Source organism: Microcaecilia unicolor, chromosome 2, assembly GCF_901765095.1.
Source record: "Microcaecilia unicolor chromosome 2, aMicUni1.1, whole genome shotgun sequence".
Taxonomy (NCBI): domain Eukaryota; kingdom Metazoa; phylum Chordata; class Amphibia; order Gymnophiona; family Siphonopidae; genus Microcaecilia; species Microcaecilia unicolor.
Genome location: NC_044032.1, coordinates 611,792,113 through 611,812,766, shown reverse-complemented (window position 1 = coordinate 611,812,766; position 20,654 = coordinate 611,792,113). Strand labels below are relative to the sequence as shown.

The window sequence follows — 20,654 nt, the reverse complement described above, 5'->3', positions numbered from 1 at the left end:
TTGCTGATTTCAGTTGGTGGTATCAGGGACTACAAATAGAGCACTGAATTGGGATATAAGTTCAAAAATGGGATTGGCTAAAAAGTCTGCCTCCTGGAGCCAGGTAACTTGGCAGCTATGCAGCTGTGAGCTGAGAACCAGGGAAGCTGGGCAAGTCATGTTCACCCTTCCATTACCAGATCCTGCACTCCAGCGCGCACAAGGCCCTGGAAGTGGATGCGGACTTCGAGCTGCAGAACTTACGGGCCTTGTGCGAGCCGAGTGCGGGATCCCGGCAGCTGAGAGCCAGATTATTTGTGCAGAGGTTCCTCTGACAGACAGCTATTGTTCATTGGCCTCCTGTGGTTTGAAAGATGGCGAGGTAGTGATATTGAGACAGAAAGAGAATGCAGATGCTGGGCTCGCTGCACCATTCTCAGCGGTTTCTTGACACGAAGCAAGTTTAAGAATCGCAAAGCATTGATCTTGACCCCTGAGGCAGGTGCTGTTGAGCGCCAAAACACAGCGCGTGTCATTCTAATAAAAATAGTGTCATCGTTCCAGTTCTGAAGGCCCTTTTGTGCTTTGTTCTTTTTGTTGTTATATTTTGTGTACTTTTGGACCCTCTCTGTCTTGCTGCTTGAAAAATTTTAAACAGAACTGAAGACATTTTTGTTTAAGGAAGCCTTTTTTGACATAAACTTAATACTATTTTTATAATGGGACTGCTCCGTGAGTGTTTTGAAGAGTCTGTAGTCATACCCCACTCGTCCCCTTTTGTTCCTCCCCTATGCAGTCCTATTATGATATTGTATTTTGATTCTGATATTCTGTATTTTAAATATTGTAAACTGCTCAGTAGACTGTCCAGTGGTGCGGTATATCAAATATGAATAAAACTTGGAATAGATCTAATCAATGATCATAGCATGTTTCGTGGTACAGTGGAGAGATCAGAGAACAAAGGAAACAGCTATATAAATTTGAGAGACAATCCAGCTTATTTTCGAAAGAGAAAAACGCCTATAGTGCGACCTAAATCAGGAGATAGACGTTTGTCTTGCAAAGGCGCCCAAATTGGTATAATCGAAAGCCGATTTTGGGCGTTTCCAACTGCACTCCATCGCGGAAACGAATAAAGTTGACGGGGGCGTGTCGGAGGCGTGGTGGAGGCGGAACTGGGGCGTGGTTATCTGCCGAGGAGATATGGGTGTCTTTAGCTGATAATCGAAAAAAAAAAAAAAAAAAAGGCATTTTTACCGTGATTTTGGGTCACTTTCTTTGGACCCTTTTTTTTCATGAACAAGTCCCAAAAAAGTGCCCCAACTGCCCAGATGACCACTGGAGGGAATCGGGGATGATCTCCCCGGACTCCCCCAGTGGTCACTAACCCCCTCCCACCAAAAAAACCCCCTCTTTAAAAACTTTTTTCCCAGCCTGAATGCCAGCCTCAAATGCTGTACCCACCTCCATGACAGCAGAATGTGTTCGATCCTGTCACAGCCTTTCTCTGGGTCAGATGTGGCTCTCGGGTGCAGTACAGGGTCACATCAGCATTGCATTGTGGTGGGTGTAGGGTACTGGGCTCTGTGATTTCATTAGCTTGTGTTACAGTCTCACAATGTTGGTAGTTGGTAGGCTCTTCTCCCATGGTGCTTTTCCCCCTGCCTACTAGGTCAGAGTGTGCCCTGTTGTGTTTCCTGTTGTAGTCCATGCGGTAGTGGCCATTTTTGTAAGCCAGTTTTAGTTCCCTTTCCTGTGTTAGCCATGTTAGACAACTTAGTTCTTCCCTTGAATGTGGCTGAATTGAGGGCATTGTACAGCATTCTGCCAGTTCTGACCTACTGCTCATCTCAGTACCAGGGAGACTCGTTGCCAGTGGGGCACAACCTCTGATATGCAGTTAACTGTGAGTAAAGGCGGTTATTCCAATAAAGGACGTTTTCGTAGAGATTAGTCTTCAGGTGTCAACTGGTGTGCCAAGGTTATATAGCAGCAACCAGTCCTAGAGGCCTGCGTGTATGCAAGTCCCTGGAGCACTTTTAGTGGGTACTGCAGTGCACTTCAGCCAGGGGGCCCCAGGCCCATCCCCCCCCACCTGTAACACTTGTGCTGGTAAATGGGAGGCCTCCAAAACCCACTGTACCCACATGTAGGTGCCTCCTTCACCCCTAGGAGCTATGGTAGTGTTGTACATTTGTGGGTTTTGGGGGAGGGGGTTGGGTGTTCAGCACCCTTGGTAAGGGAGCTAGGCATGTGGGAGCTTTTTCTGAAGTCCACCGCACTGACGTAGGATGCCCAGTTGGTGTCCTGGCATATCAGGGGGGCGAGTGTACTACAAATCGTGGCCCCTCCCACGACCAAATGGCTCGGATTAGGACGTTTTTGAGCTGGGCGTTTTTAGTTTCCATTATCGCTAAAAAAAACAAACGCCCAGCTCAAAAACGTCCATTTTTTTTCGAAAATACGGTTCGGCCCGCCCCTTCACGGACCCGTTCTTGGAGATAAACGCCCATGGAGATAGGCGTTTCTGTTCGATTATGCCCCTCTATGGCACAGATGGTTTATGCTAAAAGCATTTATTTTGAGACTTTGAATATCTAAATATTGTCTTGATGCTTAAAAAAGAAATTACTATTCGGCTAAGTTAACAGCCTCTTTATCTCATCCAGTTGAACTCGTTGTTACTGTTCATAAGTTAACGTCTACCCCTGCTATGGTGTCAAGAGTGGATCAATCATAATGTGAAATATTACTGACCATTTTCATTCAAAGATTAAAATGTTACCTTGTATAGTTAATGCCTTGAATCTTTCTTTAAGCTGTGTATGGAGAGATAATTTATCTGAGTGGGATACTTTCGATTTAGTTTCCTCAGATATTGTAATTATTCAGCATGTGAAAACAATTACTTGTCCACCAGTGGCGTAGCTACATGATTCCAGCCTGGACCCCGCTCCCGGCGAACCCGCCCCCACCGCCACCTACCTTCACTTTTGCTGGCGGGGGACCCCACTCCCACCCAGCCGATGTCCTCTCCATCCTGCTTCTGCTGTTGCATGCATTGCTGACGTCCTGCATGTTCTACGTGCGACGTCAGACTCAGAGAACAGAACTCTGGTACGTGCAGGACGTCAGCAAGGCATGCAACAAGAGCAGGAGTAGGACGGAGAGGACATCGGCTGGCGGGGAGTGGGGTCCCCCGCCAGCAAAAGTGAAGGTAGGTGGCGGTGGGAGGGGGGTCGGAAAAGACGTGGGGGGCGCCGCCGGGGGGGGGGGGAGGGCTAAAATGTGCCCCCTCCCCTCGGACTTTGGACCCCCCTTCCACGGAAGTCTAGCTATGCCCCTGTTGTCCACTGAGTACAGTGGCTATGCCCCTCCCCTCCCTCGTGAAATTGATGAAGGAATCAATTGCAGGTTTCTTCTAGGAGTTAGTTAATGCATTCTTGAGGGAAGGGTTGATGCCCTGAGTTTTAAAATGTGCCTGCCCTTGGCCTGTTCCTAAAAAAATTCTGCACGAGCAATTGATAGTGTGAACCTCTGTCCAATTTCTAGCCTCCCTGTTTTGGGAAAACTCATTGAGCAAGTTGTTTGCATTCAGTTAGATTATATACAGAAGCAGTCAGTTTTAGATACTTGGCAGCGTGGGTTTCGAATTCGAACTAATCATAGTCCTGAAATCCTGATTGTTTTGCTTCTAAACACAGCACTCTGTGGTTTGGAGAATCCCAAAATTGCATGTTTTCTTCTTTTTGTCGATGTATTCTGCTTCATTTGATTCAGTTTTACCTTTAGTAATGTTGAAGTGACTACCTGAGATTAGTTTACGAGGGGCAGTGTGGTTTTAGTGCCACAGATGGAAGGTGTGCCTTGAGGCTCATGTTTCAGAATGGTACAGTCTTGAATGAGATGTTCCACAGGGTTTGGTTCCATCTTCTTTCCTCTTTTGTATGAGTATTTATATATAGTATCATATTTGAAATTACGACATTTAGAAATTCAGTTTAGATTTTCCATGGATGATGATCTATTATTTTCTCCATTTAAAAATAAATGAGAATTTGACATCTACGCAAGTGATCTCTGAAGTTTTCCCAAGTTGTAGCAAGCTTTCAGGATACTGGGTTGTTTCACTTTTAAAAGCAAAGTTGTTTTATATGTTCCGATTGAAATGATATTTGGAAGCAAAATTTAACAAGAAAAATAGTTATTGTGTTTTCCCAGCTCTATGAGTATGGAAAGTGAAAAATAAAAGGGGTGGGGGGTTAAAGCCGATGATTGAACAGGTAACAGACCACAAGACTGAGGTAGTGGGGCTTTTTTCTACCTCATGTAATACTTTTGGAACCCAATAAAGGTGATGGGATCCACAAAAAGAGCTCAGGATAATAGAAATTATCTGTTTATTTTCAGTGGGGTTTTCCTTTTGGGTTTCCTTTTAAGAAGTTTCCATTGTCCTCATGGTTTGGTGATTGTCTATGAACTATATGAAGAATGAGATGTTTATAAGGAAACAAGTTTTCACCACATGGTGAAATGTCATTGATGGGTCATGTTCAGAGGTGACTTATCTTTGTTTCATTCTTGGTTCTCAGCTGTCTGTGTGGCAGCAGATTATCAAGGTTGCATTCTAATTTTAAACTTCCCTAGTGCTTAAGTTACTTGTCTTTTTGTGCCCAGATGATTTTTGAAATGTCATCCAGGTACTGGTTACCGTACCTAGACTACTGCAGTATGTTGTATTTAGGTTTACCATATTCCTACATCAGACTGTTGCAGCTAATCTGAAATGCAGTGGCAAGGATAATCACTGAAACTAATTGACTGTATTACACTACTCTTGTCTAAATTACATTGGTTATCAATAAAGATGAGTGCTCAGTTGAAGTGTCTGTCTAGTTTATGTACCAATTCGTGGACCATGAATTGGTTCTGTTAACTGCATATGCTCCTTCTTGAGTATTTGAGATCTAGTGATCATAAATTTTGTTGTTGAATTCCGCCAGCATCAGTTATAAGGAGACGTGACTCATGGCAAAGTCTTTCTGGTAGCTGGCCCTTATCTTTGGAACACCATAACATTAAATTTACGGTTGGAGATATGTTAATATTTTGAAGTAAGCTACTTCTCTCAATATTTAGGTGATAAGCAAAGAACATTAAAACAGCTGGTTTTGTTGTATAATGTTTTTAATTGTTTTTGTATTGACTTGTGTGTTATGTAATGTTTTAAATGTTAAAATGTACATGTTTTATTGTTCATCACCTAGATGTGCAATAATAGGTGATTTATAAATATAATAAAACGAAACAACATTTTGTAAGGAGCTTAGAGAACTTTATATGAGGGCAAAGGGAGACATTTTAACAACTTTGAGCCATGTCCTATTAGATTGGCTTTCTGATTGCACAATCCTAACCCTAAGGATGTTATTTATAGGTCTGTTTTTGATGGATTATTTTCCTTTCAGACTGTTATCAATAGAAATCAAACAAAATAAAACATGGAAAAGAAAATAAGATGATACCTTTTTTATTGGACATAATACATTTCTTGATTAGCTTTCGAAGGTTGCCCTTCTTCCTCAGATCGGAAATAAGCAAATGTGCTAGCTGACAGTGTATATAAGTGAAAACATTCAAGCATTACTATGACAGTCTGTCATAGTAATGCTTGTATGTTTTCACTTATATACACTGTCAGCTAGCACATTTGCTTATTTCCGATCTGAGGAAGAAGGGCAACCTTCGAAAGCTAATCAAGAAATGTATTAAGTTATGTCCAATAAAAAAGGTATCATCTTATTTTCTTTTCCATGTTTTATTTTGTTTGATTTCTATTGATAACCTTAAGAGTGGACTAACACGGCTACCACACTCCTTTCAGACTGTGAAATGGTTGAACTCCTTACCTTTGAATATTAGAACATTAGATCAGACTAAATGGTTTAAGAAAAAAACATATCTTTTCAAATTGTTTGATAAATGTAATGCATTTTCAAATTGTGTAGCTTGCAAGGAATGCCTTGTGTTTTTATCTTAATGTAAACCACAGAGAGATCTTTTTGGGACCTTGTGGGGTATTAAGTGCCAAAGTAAATATAGAAGACATTCATGTATTTTTTTTTTCTAAATCACAAAACTACTTTGCACACAACTGAATTCGGCAGCATGTTCTTGCTTCTTGGAGCTCTTTCCACATGACTTTGTTTCTGAAAGGGTTTTTCTCTCTTGCACAAGATGTCAAGATTATTTTACTCCATTGCGGAAATCCAGTGACTTCTGGAGTCAGCAATGGTAGGGAAACATAAAGCAGAATGAGGACCTACCCTGAAGTTCCTGACATTCTGTCTGTCACTCCTCTGATGGATTCTTTTACTCTTGTGGGACCTTCTTTACCTGGGTCTTGTTTGCTGAGGAGTTTAGATCACCTCCTGAATGGAGGCTTGAGGTTTGAGATCCTCTATTAGATCCTGCAAGTGTTTGTATTGGCGCTTATGAAGGAAACCTGATACACAGTGATAACATGTGGGAGTGGAGTCTACACACAAAGGAGCTTTGGTAGTAGCAAAGCTTGTTAGATACAGTAGGGGTCAGTCTTTACAGGCTGTAGAGAAATCTGGCCGGGGTCACTGGTATGGGTCTAGTAACCTTGGCAGACCCCTATGCAGCAGAATATCCTGAAGGGTTTTCATCTAGAGAGGCTTGCAGAATTTGTCTTGAAAGAGATCCAGTGGGGAGCTTAGGATAGGTGACTCATAGTGTGGAAAGAGGTTTAGAGAAACAGAAAACTCAACTAGGTACTGTAGGGAAGACTGGAGACTGTTTCAAGGAAATATAAGAGACTTGAGGAGTCTATTGTTGGTATATTCTATCTGTCTGCAAAGTTAAAGAACTCTGAGAACATGGTCTGGCACTATAATCAGTGCCTGATTAATTTTCTACGGATTCCTGATATTTCAGCTATAGAGATGCTTAACTGATATTCTGTTGATATTCTTAAGGTTCCTCCCTAATCTGTATTTCTGATTATTATTATTAAAGTTTATTTATGTACTGCTAGGTTCTAAGCAGTTTACAATGAGCAAAAAATCCCAAGATAATTGTCATGAAACGCCTAGCCCCATGGCCACTTAGAGGGTCTATCCCTAGCACTGCTTAAGTCCGCCTGCACCCACTGCTTGTGCTCTATACTAGCACCCTCCTCCCACTGACTGGATCACAACCGCATTTGGGCAAGTCTCCAGCTCTCAAATTATCCCCAGTGATTTCTAGGTTACTGGGGCCACACTCCCAGTGGTCCGACAGTTCCCAGAAAGCACTCAAAGACCCAACACACAAAACACCAGGATTCTTTATCAGTCCAGACAGAGAGACAATAAACTAAATATTGTTTATTGTCTTTTAAAAATCAAACAGTGGAACAAAATAGTGCAATTAGCAAACAATAACAGGTAACCAAATATGGATCAATTATAACACTAACTAAACATTTGCATACTTCCTAGAAAGTACCTGGGGAGATCAGGGCATACAGCTGTTCACAGAGCTTCAGCAAAGAGATCTCTTTCTTTTTTCTCCCCAGCTGAAACGGAAGCAACAGCCAGCAACAACTGCTGGGTAATTTCAAACTCTAGGCCAATCAGAGCGCAGTCAACAAGTTTTAAAACTATACTGTTCACAGTACAATAGATTCACTTCTTCACTAAGTGAAACTAAATGAGGGCATGCACTTTTCTATAACAGCTTTAATATAAAACATGCACCACTTGCTGGCCAAACTAGTGAAATGCACTTCAAGAATTAATAAAGGCAATTTTACAGTTTTAAAGCACACTGTTCTGTCACATTAATTACTTGGGAATTATACTTACAAACAAAAAGTATAGAGAAAATATCTTAGAATACAAAATAAAAACATCATACAGTGAGACTAAAATTCTATTAACATTGGAAGTTATCATTTAAATAGAAAAGTCTTTATATTTTTCCTAAAAAGATAGAAAGAAATTCACCGCCCTGTTTACTAAGCTGCACAATGTGAATGAGCTGTGTCGGCATTAGTAAACACGGGAGTTAGTGTTCAAAACATAGAATAATTTCCTTCCAGATTTTTGGAGCTTGAAAAGCTATGAGATTTTCATGAAGTTTGTCTTTTTGCTCTTTTGCTGAAGGAAAGGAGAAAGAGTAATTATTATATAATCTCCTATTCCTATTCATATTGGAAAATTGAAAATGCGAAAACATATATCCTGGGCAGTCCCCATTTAAAACTCTCTATATAATACCAGCAAATTTAAACATGATCTTTGCCTCAATAGCCAGCCAATGGAGCATGACATAATAGTGAGAGATCCTATCTAAAGAAAAAGATTTAGCTGAACCGCAGTGTTTTGTTTATATAAACCCTTATAACTAAGATTGCAGTAAACCAGTTTTGAGAGCAATAGTGATTGCACTAACAATCTGAATTGGTCTAATTCAGCATACTTCCTGATTTGCCTTCAGTTTCTCATCAGAAAAAAAAGAACTTTTTATTAGTGCATTAATTTGTAGTTCAAAAGGCAATATAACCCCAGAATTTTAATCACTGGAGGTAAAACATATTTAAAAAATGATCATTCAGTGGGTCAGGTTTATTGTCAAATAAAAGAAACTTGTTTTTTTTCTGTGTTCAATTTCGCAATCCAGTGCCCTATCACAGTAATGCATTTTTAGATAGTATCAGTTACTTGCATCAAACTTGAAAAACTTGGACTCATAACTGTAATGTCATCTGCATAACTATAAGTGTAGAATCCTCCTTTCTCCAAGTCGAAACCTAGTAAAGGCAAGAAGACATTAAATAAAGTGGATGATAAAGGGAAGGAGCGCTAAGCTTTTTCATGTGATTCTAGGGACTTTGGACAAGTCTCTGAAAAAGGCTTTGGCCACAGGTATCTGCTACATGTTGGGCTTTATCTCAACATGCTGATGTTGCCTTTGTGACTGATTTCTCGATGGAACTCACTCTAGCAGTGAAAGAGCCAGCATTGTCTTGGAAAGCAAGGAAATTAAGAAAAACGAAAAAGGAAACACAAGTAGTTTGCGTCTTCTCAACCGTGTCGTATTTTATATGACCAGTGCAGATATGTTAACTCTAATTGTACATTTAGATGATTAATAGAAATAAAGCAAAACATAGAAAAGAAAATAAGATTTTATTGATTGGACTAACAATTCATTTTTTGATTAGCTTTCGAAGGTAACCCTTCTTCAGATCAGAAGTAAGCAAATGTTGACAAATATCAGAATATATAAGTGAAACACAAAAGCATTCCAATGACAGTGTCGCAGGAAGAGGGTGGGGTGGGTGACAGGGAGAGATGGATAAGAGGGTGACAAAGCAGTATAATTTATGGTTTATAATGGGATAGAAAACCCAGGTCTTTGTTCTGTCTGGTGGGTGTCAATATAGTTCATCATTTTGACTTCAAATGTCTTACATTCCTGGGCTGTCTTAAAATTTCATTTTAGTATTCTCTCTCTTAAAATCGTTGATGCAGTGTTCTGGTTTTGTAAACTGCTTCTCATAGAGGCGACATGATTGCCATTGTCGTGTTTAATATGATGTCTCAGTAAAATTTCTATTTATTACCTTTAAAAATGGATTAACCCAGCTACCACACCACTTTACTCAACATTTGGATGGCAAGTCCTGCTATATAATTGCCTGGCTCTACTTAAGTGTATTTAACCAAAAGTAGATTTAGAAGAGAGTCACACAGAAATGTACCATATGAAAACAACTATCTGAAAGCAGGAGGAAAAAGACCTCAGAAATCGCAGAGAGTTTTTACCCACACTGTGAATCACGGGTTGGGATAGCTGTCTTTAAATGATGAATCAATCACTGGTCAAAAAACCTCCTTCCTGCCATTCATAAATTACTTCTAAGCAGGTTATCATTTTAATAAAAAACTCATCAATTTTTTGTATCAAATTTTCTGTCAATTCATGCAGGGAAATAAATTATGTATATCAATTCCTATAGTGACACTTATCTACAGCGGTTGGATCCCGACAGGCGCCTGTTTCACGAAGGCTTCGTTGGGGGATCAAGTCCAGCAATCACCTAGGGTAACATACAAAATAAAGATAGTAAGCCTGCCTATCAAATCTAAAAAAATTAAACATCTCTTAGCATAAATTCGAATAATAAAACATGTTCACTTGAAAACTAATCAGGTGCACCAAGTCCTTACTATTAAACGTGCACATACATGCATGCTTCCTCCCTACTGAAGTAAAAAAAACCAACATGGTGGCAGCATTTTAAAACTTGGCCACTGATGGTAACTGCACCAATGGGAAAATTCTTAGACTGATCAAACTTTATAGTTCATCATTCTGGGCCCTTTTTACAAAGTGACGGTAAGCCCAATGCTCATTAAACAGGAAGTACCGCTGGGCTACCACAGCAGTCTGGCGGTACTTCCCATCCCCAGCGCGCCATCATATCAGGCACTACAAAAATATATTTATTTTTGTAGCGCCGGGGTGTACCTAGCGGTAATTGGACAGTGCCGCGTGCTGCCCAGTTATTGCCGGGTTAGCGTGGAAGCCCTTACCGCCACCTCAGTGGGTGGCAGTAAGGGCTCCCCCTCCCCTCCAAAATGGCCGCACAGCAAGTACTTTACTTGCTGCAGAAAAGAAAGACAAGCGTTGACAAGCTGCGGTAAAAGGAGGCCTTGACGTGTGTCAAAAACACTCTCCAACACCAGCACAGGCCCTCTTGTGCCACAGCTTGTTAAAAGGGGCCCTAAATTCACTAAAAACAGCTCCAGTTGATATTGGTATTTAAATGTTTTTAATTGAAAAACCCATTGTTTCTACTGCAACAGCAGCCTGTCCAGATTACCTCTTCACTTTGAAGGAAGAATTTTGTCCATAGCAAAACAAACAAAATTATCAAAACCTTGTGAGGAAGATTGACAGTGTTGGACAAAGGGGGCTCCTGGTTTCTTATGCAAAATACTGGAACGATGTTCATTAATCCTGACCCGTAATGGTTGAGTCATTTTACCTACATATAATTTATTGCAGCTACATTGTAAAACATAATTCACATGATCAGAGCTGCAAGATGTGGAAAATCTTAATTGAAAAACTTTACCATCTGCAGGATTTATAATACTAGTAGTCTCCACAGTCATGGCACATGTTAAACAAGTTTGTGTCCCATATTTCATGTGTCCTAAGGAGCCCTGAGTGGAGTGTGATGTACTCAATGATTGTAATTGTGCAGGACTACTATTAATTATTAAGAAGAATTGGGACATTCTTAGATCACACCCTTTGTTTGCTCAGCAACAATTTCGCCAAGCCTTTTCACGGGGTAAAAATTTAAAAGAACTGTTTGAGTCCTGCACAGTTACCACAACTGAGTACATCAGACTCCACTGAGGGCTCCTTAGGACACACGAAATGTGGGACACAAGCTTGTTTAACGTACTATGACTGTGAAGACTACTAGTATTATAAATCCTGCAGATGGGAAGTTTTTCAATTAAGATTTTCCACATCTTGCAGCTCTGATCGTGTGATTTATGTTTTACGACGTAGCTGCAATAAATTATATGTAGGTAAAACGACTTGACCATTATGGGTCAGGATTAAGGAACATTTTTCCAGTGTTTTGCTTAGGAAACCAGGAGCCCCCTTTGCTCAACACTGCCAATCTTCCTCAGATGGTTTTGATGATTTTGTTTGTTTTGCTATCGACAAAATTCTTCCTTCAAAGTGAAGCGGTAATCTGGACAGGCGGCTGTTGCAGGGAGAACAACAATGGATTTTTCGATTAAAAACATGTAAATACCAATGTCAACTGGAGCTGTTTTTAGTGAATTCAGTGATGAACTATAAAGTTTTATCTATCTAAGACTTTTTCCATTGGTGCAGTTACCATCAGTGGGTGGGCTTTAAAACGCTACCACCAAGTTGGGCTTTTTACTTCAGTGCAGTGGCGTAGCCAGAAAGCAATTTTTGGGTGGGCCAACAGGTTGGATGAATGGGCACTACAACTTTTTTGAAAGAGAAAAAACAGCAACCTGATGCACCCATGCTCTGTCCCTACCGTGCTCCCCATAACTTCAATGAGGGTAGCAGTGCAAATCCAACATATTCTATTCACAACATTAAAAATAAAATAATTTTTTGTACCTTTTTGTTGTCTGGTCATTTTATTTTTCAAATCATATTGGTCCCAGTGTCTGATTTCTGCTTCCCCCTGTCTTCTCTTAACTCATTTGCCAGGGTCTCCTGTCCATTTGACATTTCTTCTTTATCCATGTCCATCATCCATCTCCGTTTTCCTATATTTCCTTGTCCAGTATCTCCCCTGTGTTCATATCCCCTCATCCATCATCATTCCTCTGTGCACCTATGCACCCCATGCCCAGCATATCCCTTCTGTGTTTTTATCTGTGTACCCTTATCTGCTATGTCTCCCCCTCTCTGTGTCCAGCATTGTATTCTATTCCATATCCCCCTCCCCCCCTTGTCAGGCATTGCCCCCTCTGTGCCCATATGCCATTGCCATCCCCATACAGTATCTCACGTTTGTGTGCCTTTCCCCATACTCCCACCTAATGCCCATCATCTCCCTTCTGTATCTGTACACCTCCCTATGCCCCTTTTCTCCCTCCTCCACACCAATGTGTTCCTCTCCTCTCTGATCCCACCCCAACCAGCTTCTCTTTCTCTCTCTTTCCTTCCCCTTATGCATCTGGCTCTTTCTCCCATTTGTGGGTTCAGCATTTGACTCCCTCTTCCTTTATCCCCTTGGCCAGCATCTCTCTCCCTTCTCTCTAACCCCTCCCATAGGTCTAGCACCTTTCTCTCTTTGCTCCAACCCTCCTTGCAGGTCCACATCTCTCTCCTTTCCCTTCAGCCATCCCCTGCATATCCAGCACCTCTCTTCCAGCCCCCCTACATGCCCAGCACCTCCCCCCTACATGCCCAGCACCTCTCTCCCTTTCATCCAGCCCCCCTATATGTCCAGCACCTCTCCCCTTCATTTCAACTCTCAGCATATCCAGCACATCTCCCCTTTCCCTCCAACCCCCCCACCCCCCGCATATCCAGCTCCACTCCCCATCCCTCCAACCCCCCCTGCAATTCCACCATCTCTCCCCTTCCCTCCAATCTTCCCCCTGCAAATCCAGCACCTCTCCCCTTCCCTCCAACCTTCCCCCTGCAAGTCCAGTACCTCTCTCCCTTCCGTTCTCTCCAACCCCCTGCCCCTCACAAGTCTAGCACCTCTCCCTTCCCTTCAGCCCACTCCCCTTGCAGGGCCAGCAGCTTTCCCTTCAGCCCCCTCCCCTTGCAGGGCTAGCTCCCCATTGTCTTACCCCCCCCCCCCAACACACATCCAGAACCTCTCTCTTCCCTTCAGCCCCCTCCCCTTGCAGGGCTAGCTCCCCATTGTCTTACCCCCCCCCCCCCAACACACATCCAGAACCTCTCCCTTCCCTTGCAGTGCCAGCAGAGACCACTGTCTTCCTCACTCTCTCCCACCCCCCCCCCCCGCCGCAGTGCTTGTATTCAACACTATCGGTGCTGCATCCCCCTGCACCTCATAGTCTCCCACCCCCGCGGCAGCGCTTGCAATTTGCACATACTTGACTGCCTTTACCCGCCGAGAACAACTCTTCTCACGCATTCAAGGACCAAGAACCCTCCCACGGTCTATCAGCGATCCCTCTTCCATTCTCCAGTCCATCAAATCTCCCCATTCTTAATCCAGCGTCTTTCCCTCCCTGCCCCCGCCACAATCCGACGTCTCTCCCTCATTTTCAAATTCCCCGCTGCGCTCCCGCGTCCTCCTACCTTCAAATTCGACGCTTTCGATCGTCCCGCCTCCTCCGACCTGCTCTGGGACCTTCCCTTTGCTGCGTGCGTTCCATCCTGCGTAAACAGGAAGTTGAATCAGCACGGCAGAGGGAAGGCCCCAGAGCAGAACATCACGCCGCGTCTGTAGCTGTCAGGCAGCGCCGAGCAAATTACAAGCGCTGCCGCAGGGGTGGGAGGCGGCGCTACGGTGGGGGTGGGAGAGGGTGAGCCGGCGAGGGACTCTGGATGGGCCTGAGACAAAACTGGGTGGGCCTGGGCCCACCCAGGCCCACCCGTAGCTACGCCCCTGGTTCAGTGGGGAGGCAGCATGCACGTATGTGTATGTTTAATAGTAAGGATTTGGTGCGCCTAATTAGTTTTCAAGTGAACATGTTTTAGTATTCGCATTCACGCTAAGAGATATTTAATTTTTTAGATTTGATAGGCAGGTTTACAGTCTTTATTTTGTATGTTCCTTAGGTGATTGTTGGACTTGATTCCCCGACAAAACCTTTGTGAAACGGGCGCCTGTGGGGATCCAGCCGCTCTAGATAAGTGTCACTGTGGAAATTGAGATGGATAGATTGATCTGTCTATATCTATCTTATCTATATATAGAGAGATTCCCAACCCATGATTCATGGTGTGGGTCAAAACTCTTGCGATTTCAGAGATCTTTTCCCTCCTGCTTTCAGATAATCATTTTCATATGGAACATTTCTGTGTGAATCTTTTCTAATTCGCTTTTGTTTAAGTGTTGTTGTATTTTGTGGATTATTTTTTTTGCCAATTATTGCAATTAAGTTTTCTTAAATCAATTAAGTGTATTGCCATGATAACAATATCATATTTGTAACATATAATATGACGTTAGATAAAGACCTGTACGGTCCATCCAGTCTGCCCAACAAGATAAACTTATTGTATGTGCTACTTTATATGTATACCTGACCTTGATTTGTCCTTGCCACTTTCAGGGCACAGACGGCAGAAGTCTGCCCAGCACTAGCTTTGCTTTCCAATTACAATTGTTGCCACCCAATCTCTGCTAAGCTTCTGTGGATCCATTTCTTCTAAACAGGATTCCTTTGTGTTTATCCCACGCATTTTTGAATTCCATTACCGTTTTCTTCACCACCACCTCCCATGGGAGGGCATTCCAAGTATCCGCCACCCTCCCCATGAAAAAATACTTCCTGACATTTTTCCTGAGTCTGCCCCCCTTCAACCTCAATTGATGTCCTCTACTTCTACCGCCTTCCCGTATCCGGAAAAGGTTTGTGTACAGATTAATACCTTCCAAATATTAAACGTCTGTATCATATCACCCGTTTCTCCTTTCCTCCAGGGTATACATGTTCAGGTCAGTAAGTCTTTTCTCGTACGTCTTGTAACGCAAATCCCATACCATTTTTGTAGCTTTTCTTTGCACCGCTTCGTCTTTTTACATCCTTAGCAAGATACGACCTCCAAAACTGAACACAATATGAGAAAATTATGAGCATACTCTGTGCTCCAAAATAGGTTATGCTCATAATTTAGGAGCATAAATTTTAGGAGCGTAAACGTAGGAGCATAACCTTTATAGAATAAGGCCCAGAATGTGCATTTAGTCTGTGAAAAGAGGATGCTGGCACCTGGCAGGAAGTTCTTCTGCTGCTGGGAAATGATTTGCAAGATGAGAAATTTTCTATGATGCACTATTTGTGCTGATTAGCTTTTTAGCAGTACAGAGGTGTAGTCAATGAAGCACTTGGGTTCTCTTCTAGTATCCCTAGGCAGAGTCTCCCTCCCTGCAGTACGTTTGGCTTCTCTGCTGAAATTTCTAACTTGAAGCTTGAGGTCATCAGTGAATTATTCCTTGATATAGTTTTTTTTCTGGCTTCGCTAGTTCTTATGCCAAGCTGCAAATAACTCTGTAACTGGTTGTCTTTGGCCTGTGCCTCTGTGTGTGTGTATATGTATCCTAGTCTGGCTTCGTTGGTTTTGCAGCACGCTATGCTGAAAATGCTGGCTTTTCATACAGTGAGGTCATGGTAAAACCCTTCAAGTAATTGTGCTCCTGTTTCCAACCCAACACAGAAAGTGCCAAAGCACTGCTACATGCAAAATCATCTCCTGTTGCCATCATAACAAACTCTCCATCCTGATGTAAACTTGGGAAAGATCATTATCCATGGCATGTTTCTCCAAAAGAAAATAGTAATCTGCATGTCAACTGCAAGCTTGATCCCATAAGTTATAGCATGAATACAGCATTCACGACAACTATCCCTTAAATTATGTTTTGTTTTCATTGCGTGTGAATAAAGAGTGGGGCTTCTGTAACCAAAGAAATGGCTGTAGAAATCTCTTCTCTTGCATTATATACTGTAAAGTTAGTCATCGTGGGACTCGAATACCCTGGAATTCTATAACATGCTAACAACTGTGCATGCAAATTTGGACAGCCGCTTAATTTGCGCTAGCAATTCAATTGAATAACGACCCAATTAGCACTGAGATTTTAACAAGCAATTGATGCTAACAGGATATACTTAAAATTAAAGCATATAAGTTTAGACGCAGGATCCATGTGTAAATTTTACGTGCAGTTCTAAACGGGGGGGGGGGGGGGGGGGTGTGGCCATAGGTCATGAGCGGATCAGGTGCTTTCCTTAAATTTATGCACATTGGTGTTAAATAAAGGAGATCTGTGCCTAATTTAGGCGTGGGGATTAACACCAAGATCTCATTGGTATAAGTGGTTGCATTTAAATGTAGTCGTGGTTCCTGGTTATAAGTGCCATTCTATAAATGGCGCCTAACTTTAAGAGCTGTTTATAGAATAGTGCTATTTATTTTGGTGCCACTTCTAGAATTTAGTCTATAATACACAACAGGAAAGCGCATTTCAGAGAGAGAGAAAACTGTACAATAAAGCATCAAGATGTACGGGGTGAGGCAAAAAAAAGTAACCCCTTACAATTTTTGACAGTTTTTTCAGCAACTACATTGAATTTCAATGAGAAATTTGACATACTTATTTAGTCATTATACTTACATATTACTGTTAAACAACATTTAATTATCTTAAGCTTTATTGATGTTACTGACATTTTAACGTTTCTACCTAGCGATTTTTGCATGTTAAAATATTTGAGCAAAAACACAGTAAAATGTCAATCAAATGTTGTATCAGAATTTTGCAGTTATGTTGACAAATTTTCTTCACAGTGCTGAGCTTCCAGTTCTTGAGATAATACGCAGTCACTATCGCCTTTGCTCCGAAACCTTGTTCACGCAGTGTCTGGATTCTCATTTTGTCTGCTACCGACACCTTGCCTATGATTGCTGTTCTGATCTGAAATGCTACTACTACTATTTAGCATTTCTATAGCGCTACAAGGCGTACGCAGCGCTGCACAAACATGGCTTTTAAAGAAATTATTTGTAAATGATCATATTATCACATACAAATTCTTCAAATTCAGATTATTGTATACAAAAGTCTTCATCACTATGACGTCATTAACAGTAAGCTGGTACCTTGTTGTTTTTCTTTTTCCTTCAAATAATGGTAGTTTTATGATCTAGATATTTTTTAAACGTATGAAAATTGCCGGGTGGTCACGATAAAAAGTCTGAAACTTCGCCATGTTTAAAGATAATTTGATTCCAGTAGACACACAAACGTAGAAAGTAACAACAAATAAAGCTGTAAAATTTCACATTGAAATTCCAAGCGGTTGCTGAGAAAATAGCAAAAAAACCTGTAGGGGTTACTTTTTTTTTTTTTGCCTTATCCTGTATAGCTAGTGGAAATTTATTTTTAAAAAGCTACCAGGTTGGGGATAGTAGAAGGTTCTGTCTTCTACTCCAGCTGCAGTGGTGGAAAGGAAACAAGTTCAAAAACATAGAACGTAACTACAGAAAAAGATCACACAACCTATTTAGTTTGCTCATTCACACTAACTGCTCAACAATATAGTCCCTTCCTCGCCCTCATAGATCCTCTGTGCTTGTCCTGTGCTTTCTTGGATTCAGATATTGTCCTTGTCTCTACTAGCTCTTGTTGATGAATTCCGTCCCCTTTCCTGTGAAGAAATATTTCCTTAGATTACTCCTGCTTTATTCTCATCCTGTGGCCCCTCATACCAGAGCTTTCTTTCCACTGAAAGAGGCCTGCCAGGTCTGTACTTACACTTAACCTAAGAACATGTGCCATACTGGGACAGACCGAAAGGTCCATCAAGCCCAGCATCCTGTCTCTAACAGTGGCCAATCCAGGCTACAAGTACCTGGCAACGTTCCAAACCGGTAGAATACATTTTATGCTGCTTTTCCTAGTAATAAGCAATGGATTTTCCCCAAGTCCATTTCGCTAATGGCCTATGGACCAGATAAAAAGAAAAGACAATTCAAACATGTTGTTAACATTTTACAAAGAACCCCCCCACCCTTTTCCCCCTTCCCCTTGATTATAAATGAACCTAAATGTTGGTATTCCCAGACTCTAAGCTCAATTTGACAGCAAGATCGATAACACCATAATACAAGGTACTGTCAAGTACTAAGCATGATGTACTTAGGAACAACAAACATAGTTTGAAATGTCTATATGCGAATGCCAGGAGCCTAAGAAATAAGATGGGGGAGTTAGAATATATTGCACTAAATGAAAAATTAGATATAATAGGCATCTCTGAGACCTGGTGGAAGGAGGATAACCAGTGGGACACTGTCATACCGGGGTACAAATTATATCGTAGTGATAGGGTGAATCGGATTGGTGGAGGGGTAGCATTGTATATTAACGAGAGCCTTGAATCAAATAGATTGAAAATTCTGCAGGAAGCAAAACACTCCTTGGAATCACTGTGGATTGAAATTCCATGTGCAAAGGGGAAAAGGATAGTGATAGGAGTGTACTACCGTCCGCCTGGCCAGGACGAACAGACGGATGCGGAAATGTTAAAGGAAATCAGGGACGCAAACAAACTGGGCAACACAATAATAATGGGGGATTTCAATTACCCGCATATAGACTGGGGTAATGTAACATCTGTACACGCAAGGGACATAAGATTTCTTGATGAAATCAAGGACAGCTTCATGGAACAGCTAGTTCAGGAGCCGACAAGAGAAGGAAAAATACTAGACTTAGTCCTTAGTGGTGCTCATGATCTAGTGCAGGGGGTAACGATACGAGGGCCGCTTGATAACAGTGATCATAATATGATCGGTTTTGATATTGGCATTGAAGGAAGTGAAACTAGGAAATCAAGTACGCTAGCGTTTAACTATAGAAAAGGTGATTACGACAAAATGAGAAAAATGGTGAAAAAAAGACTGAAAGGAGCAGCTCGCAGAGTAAAAAACTTGCATCAGGCGTGGATGCTGTTTAAAAACACCATCCTGGAGGTTCAGGACAAATATATTCCACGTATTAGAAAAAAGGGAAAAAAGACTAAACGTCAGCCGGCGTGGCTAAACAGTAAGATAAGGAAATCATTAGAGCCAAAAAACAATCCTTCAGAAAGTGGAGAAGAGAACCAACTGAAAGTAACAGGATAGATCATAAGGAATGCCAAGCCAAATGCAAAGCGGAGATAAGGAGGGCAAAAAAGGACTTTGAGAAGAAATTAGCGTTGGAAGCAAAAATACATAGTAAAAACTTTTTTAGATACATTAAAAGCAGGAAACCGGCCAAAGAGTCGGTTGGGCCGCTGGACGAAAATGGTGTTAAAGGGGCGATCAAGGAGGACAAAGCCGTAGCGGAGAAATTAAATGAATTCTTTGCTTCGGTCTTCACCGAGGAGGATTTGGGGGGGACACCGGTGCCGGAAAGAATATTTGAAGCGGGGGAGTCGGAGAAACTAAACAAATTCTCTGTAACCTTGGAGGATGTAATGGGTCAGTTCAGCAAGCTGAAGAGTAGTAAATCACCGGGACCTGATGGTATTCATCCCAGAGTATTAATAGAACTAAAAAATGAACTTGCGGAGCTACTGTTAGAAATATGCAATCTGTCCCTAAAATCGAGTGTAATACCGGAAGACTGGAGGGTAGCCAATGTTACTCCGATTTTTAAGAAAGGTTCCAGAGGAGATCCGGGAAATTATAGACCGGTGAGTCTGACGTCGGTGCCGGGCAAGATGGTGGAGGCTATTATTAAGAATAAAATTGCAGAGCATATACAAAAACATGGACTGATGAGACAAAGTCAGCACGGATTTAGTGAAGGGAAGTCTTGCCTCACCAATCTAATGCATTTTTTTGAGGGGGTAAGCAAACATGTGGACAATGGGGAGCCGGTTGATATTGTATATCTGGATTTTCAGAAGGCGTTTGACAAAGTGCCGCACGAAAGACTCCTGAAGAAATTGCAGAGTCATGGAATCGGAGGTAGGGTATTATTATGGATTAAGAACTGGTTGAAAGATAGGAAGCAGAGAGTAGGATTGCGTGGCCAGTATTCTCAGTGGAGGAGGGTAGTTAGTGGGGTCCCGCAGGGGTCTGTGCTGGGTCCGTTGCTTTTTAATGTATTTATAAATGACCTAGAGATGGGAATAACTAGTGAGGTAATTAAATTCGCCGATGACACAAAATTATTCAGGGTCGTCAAGTCGCAGGAGGAATGTGAACGATTACAGGAGGACCTTGCGAGACTGGGAGAATGGGCGTGCAAGTGGCAGATGAAGTTCAATGTTGACAAGTGCAAAGTGATGCATGTGGGTAAGAGGAACCCGAATTATAGCTACGTCTTGCAAGGTTCCGCGTTAGGAGTTACGGATCAAGAAAGGGATCTGGGTGTCGTCGTC

The 20,654-nt window shown here is 41.9% G+C and overlaps 1 protein-coding gene across 3 annotated transcripts in view; it reads left to right on the top strand.

Moving 5' to 3' along the window:
- The window catches only part of TMEM131L (transmembrane 131 like), a 308,022-nt gene that overhangs the window by 147,695 nt on the left and 139,673 nt on the right, over window positions 1-20,654 (top strand). The gene's annotated exons all lie outside the window — the stretch shown is intronic.